We start from the raw sequence: 17795 nt of genomic DNA, 5'->3' as shown, positions 1-17795 counted from the left end.
TAGAGACAAAAGTGATTTTTGGTCATTTTAGAATTATTTTCAAAACATTTTGATAATATTCTGATTTAATTTAATTTAATTCATACGTATAGAGAGCATTTTGTTTTTAATGAGTTTCGTGTCCTAGGGTGATTTTTGCAAATAATAGAATCAAATCTCTAAATTAACTTTTCATCTTAACATTCTCAATAGTGATTTTTACAGATCTTTAAGTTTAACGAAACAAAAATAAAATACATAAATAAATTTACATATATGGTAGCAACAAAAGTTTTTTGCATCAAAATGTTGCCTCATCTTATCATTTATAAATAGTTTTGAGTGTTAAAAGTTGCACTTTTATCTATTTCAAAAGGGAAAGTGACATTTTCTGAATGTTCCTCTTAATATCTCCACTACTTTTCTCCTTCATTTAGTGGACTGCACAGCCTGAGGAATGAAAAAGAAAAAGATTTATTGGATCATAATACAACAAAACGTCCTAACAAATAACATTGAAAAGGCTAAAAGTGAAACCCTTTGTTTCTTAGAGTAGAGTATGTTCTTGGAGATTATCACTTCATATTAATTCTTCCACCGATTAAGGAAAACATATGAGGATCTCAATCCAACAAACCATTCACAATGAACATGAGAAGAAGGATCATTCATTAACTTACACATTTATAAACACATTCATAAACCGTATAAAACTTCAACATCATGCATACTTCAATCATCGTGGCTTTCACTTCGATTGCTAAAATAAATGTCTGTACAACAATTAAAAGCTTAAGCATACATCCATTTTGGACCTGTATTTCGAAAATCAAAGTAACTAAAAAAAGAATGAAAGAAAACAAGACCAAAAAGGGTAAGGTATAATCATTTACATGAAAAGGGAAACTGTACAATTACAAAACTAACAAAGAGAACCAATTATCCATTTCTGAACTTAGTCCTATACATTGATCAGTAACAGATATCACTCTACGCTGATATTGAAATTCAATAGAACAAATGGAAGATAATCTCTCGAAAACAAACTTGGTGAGAGAGAGAAGTCATCTATACTCCATTTCTCTTGTGGTTTTGAGATACGGAAGATTTCAACGTAAACTCCAAAGTAAAATATACATCAATCAAAGGACACCACGTTGACAGTTACATTTTAATCCACCAAGCGAGCTGGCCCGGGTTCACAATTCCAGGCAAATGGGCTCCATCCATCTTCAAGATCCTTGCCACCTCAGCATAGCTATGATTTACTTTTTTTATGCTCGCCGCAGCGGCTTCCAGCTTCGTCCTCTTACACTCAGTTGACTGCGAGTTAGCCATTCCAACAGCTTCATTTAGAGCCGGTTCGTACTTCTCCCCAAACAAAGTGCCGTTGCAGAGAAACTCATGAGCAAGATAGCCTGCTAGAAGTCGATTTGCTGAAATTGAATCGGCTTCTGCAACTTTCGGCTTCACAAGCGGCTCAACCTCCTTTCGCTTCCTTGGTGAACCCCCAGGAGGCGACATGGTGATGATGGTTTAATAGTCGGTATTTCTCAATCCAACTAATGAAACAAAAAGTGGAAAACGTAACAATTAGAAGCTTTTACAACTAACACATTTCAATAGAAGTAACATAGTACAAACAAGTTCGAAGTCAAACTATCAAGTCCAAACGAAGCATCATTTGATGTCTTGCACCAAAACGCCAAACTTCACTTCATAACTAACACTTAATCCTTCAAGTGAAAGCATTTTGGAAAAAGAAAAATGAATACAAAAATACTCAATAAGCAATTAGTTTTGAAATTCATTTTCTTTCAAAACTTTCGTACACAAGAATACAAACCACGTAAAGCTTTCAGCGTAGTTTCCAAATCAAAACCTTACGATCAAATAAGCTTTCCAAAACTAACTAAAGGTTTGGAGTTTTTGGACCTAAAACTTTCAAACAGTCCTTCAGTAAATCCAAAACGCTCAAATGAACTTTCAATACCTTTAATAAATAAACTTTCATATCCTTAACAAGATTAAATCTTTCAATATTTTCCAATACAAAGCTACCATATGGTCAATACTTTCACTCAAGCATAACTTTCAGTCTTATGTATTTTCGTTTTAACAGTGGGAAAGATGAATAGTTGTAGTAATCCAACATATGTTATTACCGTTGAACATCTAATTCATTCATACAATCAGAGATGTTGATTAGCAATCAACCAAAACAACAGTCAATTACTCAAGTGTAAAGGCAATGTGAGCACAACACACATGAATCTTCAATCTTCTTTCCAAACAATGTTGGGGTATTTTCAGATTGAGTTAAGCCTGTGTTTTGTAATTGTTTTGTCCTTTTTCTAGATATGTTTTAGTTCAGGAAGTAATTATTTAAGTTGATCTTTTTAGTCTTTTGCTGCTGGTTGTTTTAATCAAGCATGTGTAGCCGGTTGCTTCAACCTCTACACTTGGGCTTGTTATTCTTCTCTTCATTCACTCGATCAAGAAAGACTTTGTCCCAAGCATTCTCCAAGAACACTTTTCATTAATTGGTAATTGGAGCGTCCTGTGAAGTGGTGGAAAGAAGAAATGCCAACAAAAGAAATGATCCCCCACCTCATGACAGGGATGCATCTTCTTCTTCAAAATGAGTAACCAAATGTTAACTACTGTTGAAGTCACCTTAGGATAAATGAATGACACCATATGGGAGTGCAACAAGCAAATGCACTTCTTACTTAGGAAATAGGAAAATTATCAAATAACCAATTTTGAGTCCAAAAACAAGACCATGCTCATTAAGAAGCCAATAAATTGGGGAACCTTGTTGGAAAGTTAAAGTAGACAACAAAACCCTCATAGAACTTTCCAAGAAATCAAGAACTGGTAAGCATTCCTCCAAGAGGCTTGAGTCAACATCAAGAACCAGAAAGAAGCATTTCCAGGGGCCCAACAAAGAAATTTTTTCATGAAAATCAACTGCAGAATCAATTTCCTGTCCATGTTCAACTTCAGTATGGATATTTTGCATGATTTTCCTAGTCTTAATTTGGGAAATGACTCTAATTCTTCTAGAGATGACGGTTACCCCCCTCCTTTACAAGATCAACCACCAAGATACCATGAATTCCAGTCTCCATTTCAAGATCCATATCAAAAACCTCACAGCCATCACCAATATTTTGGTGGTCAAAGATGGAGGAATAAATCTGACAAGATAAATCTTCCAACTTATTCTGGAAGAATATAAGTAAACAAAAAACCAAGGAACTAAGTTAGTTTCTTTCTTGACTGGATAAAAAGTGTAGAAAGTTTCATTGACTATATCTGAACACCAAAGATCAAAATGGTAAAGTTGGTATCACTCAAATTTAAAAGTGGTTCGTCAGCTTGATGGCGTCAACCCCAATCGAATCATTAATGAAATGGCAAAAGACCAATCTAAAGATGGCTTAAAATGCTATGCCTTACAAAGAAAAGATTCTTACCAATTAATCATGACTGTTTGTTGTACAACCAGTGCAAACATTGTAAACAAAGATTATACAGAAGAATTCTAGTGTTTGAGTGCAAGAAATTCTACTTTTGGTTACAATAAAATAAGCATACAATCCTAAAACAAAACTAGCATACAATCCTAAAACAAAACTAGCATACAATCCTAAAACAAAACTAGCATACAATCCTAAAACAAAACTAGCATACAATCCTAAAACAAAACTAGCATATCCAAATAGTCCCCCTTGAATCATTTAGAAGCATATGAAACAAAACATTGTAGTTTCAAATAGCATTTTCAACAGAAGAATTTCTCAATTCAAACCATTCATACCTTTCAAAAGTTTTCAGAAGTAACCAAAGGTCCAAAACAAAAACAGAAACACTTTCAATTCAAAATCAGTAAAACCACTTCCAACTATCATTCAAAAGAGTCAACACTTCCATCTGACATAATCAACTGAAAATATATAATACACTTTTGGCCAATCCTCAAATCACATAAAACACGCCTTCTAATAGGAAAACATTTAAAACATCCAAAAGAATTTCAAACAGTTTCAAATAATACAAAACAGACTTCCAAACATATTTTCAAACATTCATCAAACCCCAACAGACAAATTCATATTCTGGAAGGGATGTGGAAGCTAGTTACCTCAATTGACTATCCTACAATTCTCCATCATAAATCCACTTGGACAAATATCAACGTCCTCGAAGTTTAAAGAATCCATAAAAAATTTAGAAATTAGAACTCATTTTGAAGACCTTAATTGAAATTTGAGAGTGTTTAAAAGAATACTTACCCCCAAAATCAACAACCATAGACCTGAGTCGATCAGTCCGAGCTAGTCCAAAACTACAAACAGCAAGCCTTCACAGGTTAAAAACTAATCACACACACTTTAATCTATCCTAGAACAGTTCAAAGCATTTAGTCCAAAACTTCAAAATTCACCCAAACATAACAACTAAAGGGCTCAAACGGCTCACCATATCATTCAAACACTTAACTCCAACTCTAAATGGAAAAGAGAACAAGAATACTTACTGACTCTTACCAAAAAAGGCTCTGAACCTTGCTGGACGGCATTCAAGAGCATTCAAAATTGCAGATCCGATGCTTAGACGTTATGGGTAGACTGATTTAAGATCAATGGGAGTGTGGGTAACAGTCGAAAGCATACCCCTCAAGCCAAAAACGCTGGCAAGACAGAACTAGTCGTCGAAATGATGCTGAAAAAGCCTAGGCGAAGCCTCGCAATGCAAGTCAGATTCGTGGATGAGCATAGAGCAACCTCAACGACAGAGCTTTCGGTTGGCTTGGGTGTGGGCACCGGCCGTCGCTACCTGTTGCTATTGAAGAGGCCGGAGAAGAAGGATGAGGGGCCAGCGGTTAGGGCTCTTTTTCTTCTCTCTTTTTTTTTCCTTTGCCTGTTTATGAATTCATAAATATGTTATTTTTAAACCATTTCAAAATTTAAATATTAAATGACATTTTTTTAAATAGTAAAATAAATTAAAATAAAATTCTAAATTCTAGACTCTTTGGGTGGCTATTAATCCCTACTATTCATAGAATTTAAAAATTTTGGTATACGTTGCTAAATATTTTATAAAATTTGTTATTTTTGACAATTTTTCATATTAAAATAAATCAGCCACGTGGGAGCAATATACAATTGTGTAAATTTTGATACACGATCTCGGGTATACCATGCCCTGGAATGGAAGAATTCTGCCTTTAATTTTTGATGCAGTAATTTTGATACCAAATTGATGTAGCCTAAGTAACCTCAAGGAGAAATCCTCCAAGAACCAAGATTGTGTATCTTTTATTAGAATGAATAATATGCTTCATATAAGAGGAGAAGACTCCTATTTATAGAGTTCTATTACAATTGGAGTAAAAAGGGAATTGACCTAGAATATTACCTAATTATCCAATTAACCCTTAGCCTTCTTACATCAAATTCATTTGATGTTGGACATACAATGCCCTAGGATGACCCAAGGTGAAAGATAGAAGCGTAGATCTACACGATCATATATTTCCTTTTAAATGATGACCTTCAAATTTAAACGGTCGTGATACACAATCTCAAATCTTAGTTGCATCGAGATGCCACATGGTGAAAGAATTCTCCCTTTAGTTATTGGATGTGGACCTTAGTGGCACTAGAGATGTCCATTTAATCAGTCCCGAAAGGGACAAAAAATCTCTGAATACACGAAGAATAGGGGAGGGAGTGAGGAAAGCTTTTTCTTCGTTGGCAACACAGGATCAGGGACTAATCTTATGCTAAGATCCGATTAAATCACTTCTGGGTTTTCTAATTTTGCTATTTTTTCATTCATTTTTTTCTAATTTTTCATTCGTTTTCCATTTCAAGTTTCTACTGGGTTGCAATATTTTTTTTTTTAAAAAAAAAAACAGAGGATCTTCCTACACATAAAATGTAGTGTCGGGAGATCATCTTCCGACTTCAATCCCGACGCAAATTTATGCATTGAAAAATCCTTTACTGACACATTTTCATATAGCCCTACTCACAATTTCTTCTAGTGACTCCTACAACATGCTTTACTCCTGGTTCTTTTCTTGATTATGCAATATATGATGTGCTTATTATGGCCATGCACATACCTTCACTATCATGTCATATATGCTTCATCAGGTTTGTTAAAACAAACTACTCAAAATAAGCTATGAAGATCACTTCATCATTATCCATTAAGTCCATAACGGAACCACCCACATGAAAGGCTATGGATCATTCAAAAGGTTTTAGTATCATCCATCAAATCCATCTAAAGACTACCAACCAAAAAGAAAAATTATGGACCATCAAGTTCATCGCAATAGACTATCCAAACAAAGGGTTATGGATCACTATAGATCTTCAACCCCATGTTCATTGAGGAGTCTAGAACTATTTTCCTATTTAGTCCTTTGATTAAATGATCAACCAAGTTCTTCTCAACTCCAAGACCTAACATATTATAAGGAAATGACTCTTTCCCTTAAGAATTATTTCACAACTCCAATTTTAAGACATATATGCCTCATTTTGCAATTATAAACACTATTATTGGCAATACCTATTACCTATGATGCCCCTCACAATGATACATCTACCAATAGGCTTTTAATCCATGTAACATCTAGTCTTGCCAATTCTAAAGCAATAAATTCAAATTCCATAGTGGATCTAGCTATGCAAGTCTGTTTTGCAGACTTCCACGATATTGCTCCACCTTTGAGTAAAAATATATAACCACTAGTAGAGTTGGTTTTATCATTTTCGGTAACCTAGTTTCCATTATAATAATAATCTTCTAATACAACATAAAATTTGTTGAAATGCAAACAATAGTTTATTCTGCCTTTAAGATATCTCAATAGACAACGAAGAGCATTCTAGTGTTTCTTATCAGGATTATGTGTGTATCTACTTAATCTACTTACAACATATGTGATATCAGGTCTAGTGTAGTTCATTAAATACATTATGTTATCATGATCTTTACATATTCAGACTGAGACATTCTCACACCCTCTCTCAGATCACCTACTTTAAACCCGAGAGATGGCATGAAGTTAATCAGTATCGTACCTTTCTTAAATGACACCAACTGACCCATATACTTGAACCCTTAAACGGAACAAAAAATGGAACTTAAACACATGAATTTAAAACATAAATGGGTAAAACAAACCTTTCTTATTAAAGAAACTTTATATAAGTTTTATACAGACATATTAACTTTATTTACATAAAAATATAACTCAAACCAACCTAAGTCTGATAGCGTAAAAGACTAGCTAAACATAGGTTCAAAACAACAAAGACACATACAATATTAGAAAAAAAAAATTCTTCCACATATAGATAGCAACGATTCAGACTCGGAGAAAAGTGAAAAAACATTTTGAAGAGTGTGAGCTAAACAAGCCTAGTGAGGGATAGATTTTCTAAATAACTTTTCATAAAACTTTTAGAAACAATATTTCATAAACCTTAAAACAACAAACAGTAAACAATAACATGAAAGCTTAAACTTCATAAACTTTTATAAATTAGTAACTTAAAATCTTGTTTTTCCTGCTCGAATCTTACGTATTTACTCCTGCAAGGTGGTAGAGGTTACTCAATACCAACTTGAAATCAGAGATGGACATCTCCAACCCCTGTTCCTGCGAGATGGGCATTCCTAGCTCGATCATGGAGATAAGTGTCCTTACCTCAAATTCTTGCGTCCCTTACCCTATCTCGTTAAGGGCTGTTTAAGACATCTTAGATCTAAGAAAACATTTATAGAATCGTAAGCTTTAAATTCCTTTAAGCATCTTTTTTGCAGTAAGCAATCTTTAAATATACTAATGCCTTGATAAATTCATTTCTTATATAAGCCGTAAACATTTTTCAGTAACCAAACATGCTTAAGGGTACAAGCATGTAATTGAATGTGCAGAGCAATTATGCGATACAATTTAAATGATGCATTGTGCGAGTTGCATGTTTATGTGATATGAGCTATTGTAAATGGTTTGAAAAGAAATGTTTTCCATTTGACTTATAAATGTTTGTTAGTAAAATTTGGATTGTATTGATTATCTAACACGTTGAGATGAATTGAGTTGGACTCGATATTTTATTATTGAAATGCATAACTATTTATACTACATGATTTGGCGAAATGAGTTACAATGTGCTATAACAAAAATTGACCTATTAAAAATGTTGGTCAAGGACTCCACTCACTAGACACTTTTGTCTAATATTTCAAATGTTTTGTTTTATCCCTCTAGGTAGTGAAGGACAACTAGAGTTTGACTTGCCGTCGTAATCGTCTGTCATGCCATAAATGAGTTGCATCATCTTGGTAGTGGTCACTGTCAACTCATATAGCATGTAGAAGTTAGGTGAGGAGAGTCAAATTATTGTTTTGAGATTATATATGTTTTTCGTTGTAATAACTTTATGTAATTGTATTAAATGCACTCGTTTATTCATTATCAATGAAGTATTTATGTTTTCAATTGAGTTCTCATTTCGCGTTAAGCTTGTTAATGTGCTTTTTGCTTATCTAGGCATTTTGCATGCTATCTTGCAGAGAGATTCATGTAGAATGTGTAGACGATCACGTTTTCACTTGGTCACATATACTGACTTTTAGAGCGTAACAGGGCGTGACATCAAAGCACTTTAACCAATGGATAGTATAGAATAGAAAGCTCTGCTTTCTATTTGGGGCTTGAGACATGTTTTTATTTTTCCATTGATAGGTTCCCATATGGATGTAGTATTTTCCGTTAAGCCATTGACAAATGTTCCTTATTTTATTTTTCTAAGTTATTCATAAAAGGAAAATATAAATTTGAACGTTGCTTACAAAGAATTTAGTTTAATTAAAAGTTTCTCCCAGATACGTAGAAGGTGGCATGAGCTCTATCTCAATTAAGGGTGTGAACGGGTTGGGATGGGAGACATTCTTAACACAACCCATATTTTTAGGTTGGTTGGATTGGCAACCTGAATAAATTTCTCAACCCAACCAAACCTAACTCGTAAAATACGAGTTGGAATTGAGTTTTCAGGTTGTATTATTATTATTTCTTTCAATCTTAATGTTTGTAAAGTTTAAGGAAGATGTTATTATACTAACAGATTTTTGCATCATACAATAATCTCCATCATTTACCCTACAACCTTCTACACGATCGTTTAACTTTTTATACGATCATTCAACCTGGACATGATCGTTTACCCTCTTACACGATCATTTAGCTTTCTATACGTTCGTTTATCCTTTTATGCGATCGTTTAGCTTTCTATATGATTGTTTACATTCTTACACGATCGTTTAGCTTTCTACCTTCAAAGGGTTATTTACTACACGATCAACTAACTTTTCATATGATCGTTTAACTTCCTACACAATCATTTAACAAAATACTCATTCAAAATCTAATGAAAGCATACTGATAATTAATATATATATTATTAATTGAGGTTGTGTTGGGTTGGGTTGAACCAAAATTTTCAACCCCAACTCGAAAAAAACTAAAAATTTCAACCCAACTCAACTCACATTTTAAATTGACTCAACCCAATCCACATAATATGGGTTAAGTAGTTCGGGTTGTCGGGTTATTTGGATTGTACTTACATCCATAGTATCAGTGGCTATTGTGCAGCAAGAGATACACGCGCTCATATTAGTACAATTTGCTTCTTTGTTTCTATTTTGAGATAAAATTATAAGAAAGAGTTCATTGAAGAAGGTTAAAATTAAAAAGTATACAAAAGGAGATAAAATTATATGAAAGAGTACATTGAAGAATATTAAAAATAAAAAGTATACAAAAGAAAATTGAATTGATTAAGGCAGTGGTAACCTCCCTAAAGCTTGTAGCTTCAATACATAAATCTCCACTTACACTTAACTGAACCAATAAAAAAAAGTATACACAAAGGGATCTAATATTACTACAATATTTTACTTTTTTTACCTCAACAAAACTTCTCACTAATGATGAGCTATACAGATCCTAGATAGGAAAAATGTGGATTATTAGCAGAAAATGAATATGGTTGTTAGTGGGGGTATATTAGTAAATAGTTAGTAAGCTGGTTAGGTCATTTTGTTATAAATAGTAGGAGAGGTTGGAAAGAGATACGAAAAACTTTGTAGAGAGATTTCCTTGTAAGAGAACCTTGGGAGAGTCTAGCCCTCTTGAAAGGCTAGGGTTACTTGTAACTTGTTCTTTTAATCTTCTAAGTATATATTCCATATTTGAATGATCTTTTAAGTGTTCTTGAGTTCATCCTTTGTTCATAAGATAATCCTTGTTAGGAGGGATCCTAACATGGACACACTACTCATTTGTATTTCAAACACACTCCAAAAAGAAGATTAAACAACTTACCAATATAGTTTACAACAATACCATTTTTAGAAAAGTTACAAAGGGCTATTAAGTTAGCAAGTGAAGAAGGCTCTTTGAAATTCAATTGGATCCAAAAACAAAACCCATGAAATTGACCTTTAAAGTTTTAATCATGGTCTCTTTTGGTGTTTTTGTTGTCTCCATAGACATTGTTTTTCTTGTTTCTTTGGAAGGTGGGGGCTTGAAGTTTAACACTGTTGGGCTTTTTCTTAACTTAAAGTCCCTTGTTGTTCTTCAATTTCACTTGACCCATGCTTCATTCTCGTCTCTTTTGTTTAGAGATTAACGTTCTTGGCCCTTAATTTTGGTGTTTTGTTTGGGTTATCTTTTTGGAAACATTTCAAACTTACAAAAACGAGAGATGTGAGCTATAATAATATCGTTTAGAAAAATAAGTATAATATAAAATTGTAAAATTACAAACAATTTTTTTTGGGATAGTTGCAAATTTAGCAATTAAATTCAAATTAATTAAGTATATAGCACAATTTTAGAAAATTTGCAAATATAACAAAATTTGTCAAATTCTATCAATGATATAAGTCTATCACTGATAGATCATGTTGCAAATATTGGTCTATCACTGATATACCATATGAAGTCTATCGCGATACAAGTCTATCAGTGATAGTTTTGCTATATTTGCAATTTTTTTAAAATTTTGTTATATCGTTAATTATTATTGCTAAAATAGTCATCCATTGCAATTTTTTATTTTTCTTTCAATAATTGGAAAAGAGAGAGGAAAAAGAGTAGGCTTTCAAGTTTGAGTGGGGGTGTAGAACATTGGGCTTCAAATGATCCAACTACGCCCACCCACAAAAATTGGATCCAAAAACCAACTTTTTCTTGTTTTTTTTTTTTTTAATTTTCATAAATATAATAGAACACCGGAATATTTCATTTAACAAAATCAAAAAGTCCATGAACCCATCTATTTTTAAACTCTTCCTTTTCATCTTCTTTCTTCTCGCGATTTTTCTTTTTCTTTCCATCGTCTTTCTTCTCTACAATTATTTTAATATTATTTTTTTGAAATCTTGATCCTTGTTTTCAATCAATTATAAATTTTTGTTTCCAGTTATTTGGTTCAAGATCTAGTACCAAATATAAAAAATCTTGAAAAAATTATTGGGATATTGGTAAATTTGGGTAGCCAAATCTAAACGATTGTGTAGTCAAATTTAAATGATCGTTAATTAAAACGATGTAAACGATCGTGTACCAAATAATCTTGAAAAAAAATAGTTCAGATTTGGGTACCACCAATCTTGAAAAAAATCGTATCAAATCTAAATGATCGTGTAACAAAATTTAAACGATCATGTAGATCGTTTAGATTATCGAGTAACAAAGAATTTTGAAAAAAAAAATGTTTATGTTTGGGTAGCCAAATCTAAATGATAATGATCATGTACGAAATATATTTCATGCAAGTGGCCAATTAATCGCGTGTTGGCATGGCATTTCTGGTATTTTCTATTGTGAGCTTGTCAGTTTTTTTTCGTTTTCGACATTGTTTTATAAACTGTAAATATTTTATCGGTTTGTTATATTTTTGAAAAAAAATCTTTTTTATTTTTCATTTTAAGAACTATTTTAAATGATAAAATAATTGAAAATATTTTTACAGATAACAAAATATCACTGTTCACACGAGGTTTCAATAGAAATTTGATTTGTGGAGTTGAACTTGAGTTGATGTTGTGTTTTGTTGATTTGATGTGATGCGGTTCAATCTCTAGAATTTGATCCTCTGATTCTCTCTCAATTGGATGTTTACGCTTAATTTGAGGAAGCGAAACACGTGATGTTCTTCAAATTGGTTGAATGCCTACACATGATATTCTTGTAGTTGGAGAACTTCTACGCTTAATTAATTTGGAGAAGTGGAGCACGTGATGTTCTTCAAGTTGGTTGAATGTTTACGCTTGATTTGAGGAAGCGAATCATGTAATGTTCTCGAAGTTAGAGGCTTAGAAGAAAGCTTGTATCTTCAAATAAACTTCAATATTCGAGGGAAGTTGAAGTCTTGGAAGAAAGTTTCTATCTTCAAAGGAGCTTCAATCTTCGAGAATGGTCGACTTCGAAGTTAGGGAGTTTTCTAGTTCTTCGGAAAATTCTCAACCCCTACAAATAAGAGAACTCCTCTATTTATAAAGTTTTCTGATGGAATTTATGGACTTGAGTCTGGTTGGTCCATTGATCATATCAATAGGCTCAACCTCATGAATTTGGGTTATATTTAGTATTTGGGCTCAATTAAACTTATTTTTTGACTGAATTGAACTTAGTCCAAGTAAATGATATTTAATTGAATTAAAATAAGGGTTTTTAACTCATATAGTCTACATTGTTATATGATATTACATAAAAGATCCAAATTACTAATAAATTTCATAAAAGTCCTAAATGGACTAGTATATTACATAAATGTAGGCTCAAATTACTTTAATACCCATTTCTATTATTTAATTGATTTATAACAAATATCTAAATGGAAAATATCGTGGGATATAGTTTTGGAAAGAAGTGGGACCCAAATTAATTTAATACCAATTTCTATTATTTAATTTAATTAATTTATAACAAATATCTAAATGGAAAAAAATGGTGGGATACTGTTTTGAAAATAAGTGGGGCCAAAATAATTTAATACAAATTTCTATTATTTAATTAATTTATAACAAATATCTAAATGGAAAAAAATAATGAGATACGGTTTTGGAAAGAAGTTGAAAACTTTTCATGCTTTCCTTCCACGAAAATGGTTGTCTACTCCTTCCAACGTTGATTACGATTTTTACTTCGAAATTTTAGAGAGTCCGGAGGTGAAGAAGAAGACAGTCGACGACCGACAAAACTTCTCGAACATAATCTAGTTAAAAACTTTGAGGTTAGTATTGTATATATTCAACACATATGAAACATTAGGTATATTTTAGATATTCAATTAAATAGCCAATCAAATGAAAATGTAGTTTTGAATGTGATACATTGTAGGGATTACTTCATACAAATATACTTCCAAAACTCAAACCATCTACATCCATGCTTTCAACCGAATGATCAAGTAATAGAAATCAAATACACCATCAACACCACGAAATGAAACACGGTTTTCCATAAATGAACATTTTGTAACTTGTTTTTTTTTTTTTTTTTGTAGTATTATATGTGTCTTTCTTTAATGGGTAGGTCTTTAGAGATTTGCAAATAACAAAATTATCTTTTTTTATAGCTATTATTTCTCATTTTACTATGCATCTAGATTTGAATTCACATATCTACAACAATAAGAAAAAAAGATACTATATTCTCATACTTCAATTGTATTATAAAAAACTATATCTTAATTTTAAAAAAATTCACAAAAACTCATTTACAACTTTTCTAAGTATGGTCTCTTTGTATAGTTACAAAATGTATAAAGAGAAATAATTTTTCACTTAAAACTTAATTATCAAAGACTCACAAATAGTCATCCTACCAATTACCATCATATTTCTTCAACCTTTCTAGAAATGGCAAAACAAATTAAGTAATGGTTAGAAAGCAAAATTATTAATTCCTAAATAAAAATAGTAAACAAACAATATTTAATCAATTAACATGTAAATAACTTATATTAACAATCATGGATGATTTATTAACAAGATCATTATTTATTTATTTTCTTGCTATCTAAAATTTCGGTGCCTCTTAATTTTAATTAATCTCATCCAATTATTTTTCACTATCTTGCAACAAATAAATGGGTAAAGAAAAGAAGTACAATGAGAATTAATTTCTTTTCTTTTCTTTTTTTTTTTTAAAAAGCTTTGAATTAATGAACAACCAAATCAATTAATTAAAAGTCGGCAAGAGAACAAAACTTTGGAAAAATAATCCTAATTTTGTTAAGATAGTTGGAAAAATAACGCTATATAGTACATATTTCCCTTTCATAAAAAAAGTTGGGTGACCAATCCCATGTGCTTCGCTAATTTCGCTTTAATTAGTTGTGTTTTTAATGCCTCATTAATTTCCCTAACTAATTTCTTTTTTATTATTATTAACCTATTAATTCTTTTTTAAACAGTTCATTATAGAAGGGTAAAGCCACTTTTTTTTCCTCTTCAATTCATTTCACTTTTATAGTTTAATTTAAGTTTGATTACAATTTTACTCTAAATACTCTCAATTTTGATTCAATTAATTGCTATATTTTTAATTTTGATTTATTTTGGTTATTATACTTTTAAAAATAGTTCCTACATGAAAATTTATCCATGAATTTGGATAGCTCGACATGGTCAAAAATAAAGATTAGAAATCATAAATGATGTTACATCTCATCAATCAACATCATGATGGGGCAAAGCTCTATGTCTTTATTTTTTTCAAAAGGAAAATAAAAATATCTCAAAGTGTTTATAGCATATAATAAATTAAATATAAGGTTATACCTTATTATAGATATTTCCTAAAAACACAAACAATTAAATGAAGAATTAATTGACTTTAAAAATAATATACACAATTACACGATTTGGTTTTGCACTCTTATCGTGAAATAACTGTTCTTTTTACACACCTCAAATTGAAAACAAATAAAATTGGGAGCAATACCTTTGGGTTAATTATTAGGGATATTATGAAGCAGCTGATAAAAGTTCACTTTTTGTTTCCAAAAATAATTTAGTCATGATAACAATTTAATTAATCTATTTTCCAATGTCTAATAATTTAATTTTTATCCTAATTCCATCAAAATTTTCGGTCGAACTTTATTATTTAACATAATGTGCTTTTGTGTGCATATATATCTAATTAGTAGTTCATCAAATATGGAATTTCATTAAATTTTGAAATAATTTTTAAAATAAAATGAAATTTAATTTAAATTAAGGATATATTTAAATATAGTGAAAAAAAATTGAAATTATTTATATAATATAGCAAAATCTTTTCAATTCTTTATAGTTTATTTAAGTTTTTTTTTGTTATATTTTGTAAATATTCGTGGTTGATTAGAATTTCACATAAAAAGATGAGATTACAAAACACAACAAATAAAATATTATGTACCAAACTTTAAATATTAATCACAACCAATTATCACATTTAACAACTAACATAAGCTCTGATTTTTATAACCTAAATAAATAAGTAAGGTTATGCAGAGATTTCTTGAGGAAATATCCAATTACATAACATGGTGTTCCCATTTTAACCCTTTAAAATGGATCCAACAAATAAATAAAATTGTCAATTCAAAAAAGAATTAACAAATAAAATTTGAAATTGATAGATTAGTCATTTTCTAAAAAAAAAATGAAGAAAAAGAAAAGAAAGAAAGAAAGAAAAAGACACTTCGAATTTATACCTCTGTCTTTCAAAAGTCTTACAATTAGATCTCACAATAGAAACAAATTCAAGTGGTAGATATAAATTTGAACTACAAAACAAGTTTTCAATATTTATGTTGAATAGATGGTTGAGTTTTATATTAAAAGGATTGAAATATATTAGAACACAATTAATTAAAGATTTAATAAAAATTGAATAACTTATTTAAACACAAAATTTAAAGTTTTAATGAGGTATGGACACTTCTCAACTAGGGTTACAGAGCAACAAAAGTAGAGACTTCGTAAATCTAACCAATTGTTTCTAATAACAAATTATATCCACCAATAATATCCCTCTAATAATTTAAGTCCAAAAGATGTATGGATTAATTAATCCATCAATAATATTATGAAATTTCATTAATAATTAAAATTATAGAAAGAGACAGAAAGAAAAAGAGAAAAAATAGATGTAACAATAATAATAGTAAATAAATTTATACTAGAGTCGAACAATAAACTAATAAGGGTATGAATTTAAACATTAAGTTTTCATAAATATTTTACTTTTAAATATTGAACTTTCATACATATACGTTTTTGTAAATGTGTGAAAATAAAATATAATTAAAAATTTAAATTATATTTATTATTAATTTAAGATTTAAATGAATAAAAGATTTGTAAGTTTGGAGATGCAAATAAAAAAGAATTGATTGATAATAAATTGAAACAGGTAGAAAGCATCAGATAATGGGTTTAGATTTAAAGAAAAGAAAATTGAATATGATATAAGAAAAAAGAGAAAAGTTGAAAGATAGCATTCAATATTTTGAGGTACCACCAAATCACATGGGATTCATCTCATCCCTTTTCCTCTTCAATTCATTGCTCTTTCATTTCCTTACCTTGCATTTCCAACACATATCCTCCCCACATATACAATTACTTTTCAATCTGCTTTTAAATGTTATCTATATTTATATAAATCTTATCTTCTCTAATAGTATTTATAATAATCTGACAAACTTCTTCTTTTCATTTTGTTTTTTTCGAATTAGTTTGACGTTTTATTTATCATGTTTAGTTTTATATGAGTTTTGGATGAATAATGTACATTTACATCTATCCCTCCCAACTAATCTTTACAATATCTATTTCATAATAGTTATCTCTCAATTAATTAAATTTATTATTTATTTTAAAGGTCTTAAAAACTCTATTCACACTATATATAGAACAATTTGGTGTAAAATAAAAGATACACTTATGCTTTTCAACCAATGTATAAAGATGTAAGAAAGCATTCAACGATACCATCACTATATATAGAATAAAACGCACAAAACTTTTTATATTTTTATAATAATACACTACAACATATATCTATATTTGATTAATTAAATTTTGTGTTTGTTTGTAAGCATTATATTTTGGATTGGGGAGACCTCATTATCATTAATTAATTTTATCTTTCATTTTTATATTTTCTTTATTTTTTATATTTTTTTAATGTAAAAAGTATGTTTTTTGTTAAAGAATATGGTTACCCATTAATTTTTTATTTGTTTATATATATATATATATATATATATATATATATATATATATATATATATATTCTATTCTCTCACATCCCAATAGGTCGGTTTATATTGCTTAATTTGCTAAGTTTATAAACTCGAGATATCTTTTCTAATTAGTATTTTGTTGTCCTATAAATTTATTAATTTTATATCGATTCGATAATTGTTCTCATGATTTTATCAAATCTTAATTATCTACGCGATTACGATTAAATAATACAAATTTTCAAACAGAAAAGTAAAGAGATGTTCCAAGTCAATCATCTTCATATCAAAAAATTAATATATTATGAAAATGTTTAAAAAATTATGAAAATGTTTAATTTCAAAGTTATGTATAACTTAAAATTTTAAAATATGTATTTTGGTTTGTAATTAAATTTTCTTATATTTAGTCTAAATTTATATTATATATAATTACATGTACTTTTACTTTTACCAACTTAT

The 17795-nt window shown here is 30.0% G+C and overlaps 1 long non-coding RNA gene across 9 annotated transcripts; it reads right to left on the bottom strand.

Annotated features, from left to right (window-relative positions):
* Window positions 1–829: 829 nt before the first annotated feature.
* Window positions 830–4947, bottom strand: LOC101206793. 9 transcript variants are annotated; one of them, XR_004214459.1, is made up of 4 exons: window positions 4536–4947; window positions 4281–4333; window positions 4130–4143; window positions 830–1541 (listed from the first exon to the last, which is right to left on the bottom strand). It is a non-coding gene; the product is annotated as a hypothetical protein (long non-coding RNA). The 9 variants fall into 9 exon arrangements; XR_968681.2 differs by having other exon boundaries at window positions 4130–4187; window positions 4536–4946; XR_968682.2 differs by having other exon boundaries at window positions 4130–4187; window positions 4526–4922.
* Window positions 4948–17795: the final 12848 nt, after the last annotated feature.

Source organism: Cucumis sativus, chromosome 2, assembly GCF_000004075.3.
Source record: "Cucumis sativus cultivar 9930 chromosome 2, Cucumber_9930_V3, whole genome shotgun sequence".
Taxonomy (NCBI): domain Eukaryota; kingdom Viridiplantae; phylum Streptophyta; class Magnoliopsida; order Cucurbitales; family Cucurbitaceae; genus Cucumis; species Cucumis sativus.
This window is presented reverse-complemented; position numbering and strand designations above follow the sequence as displayed.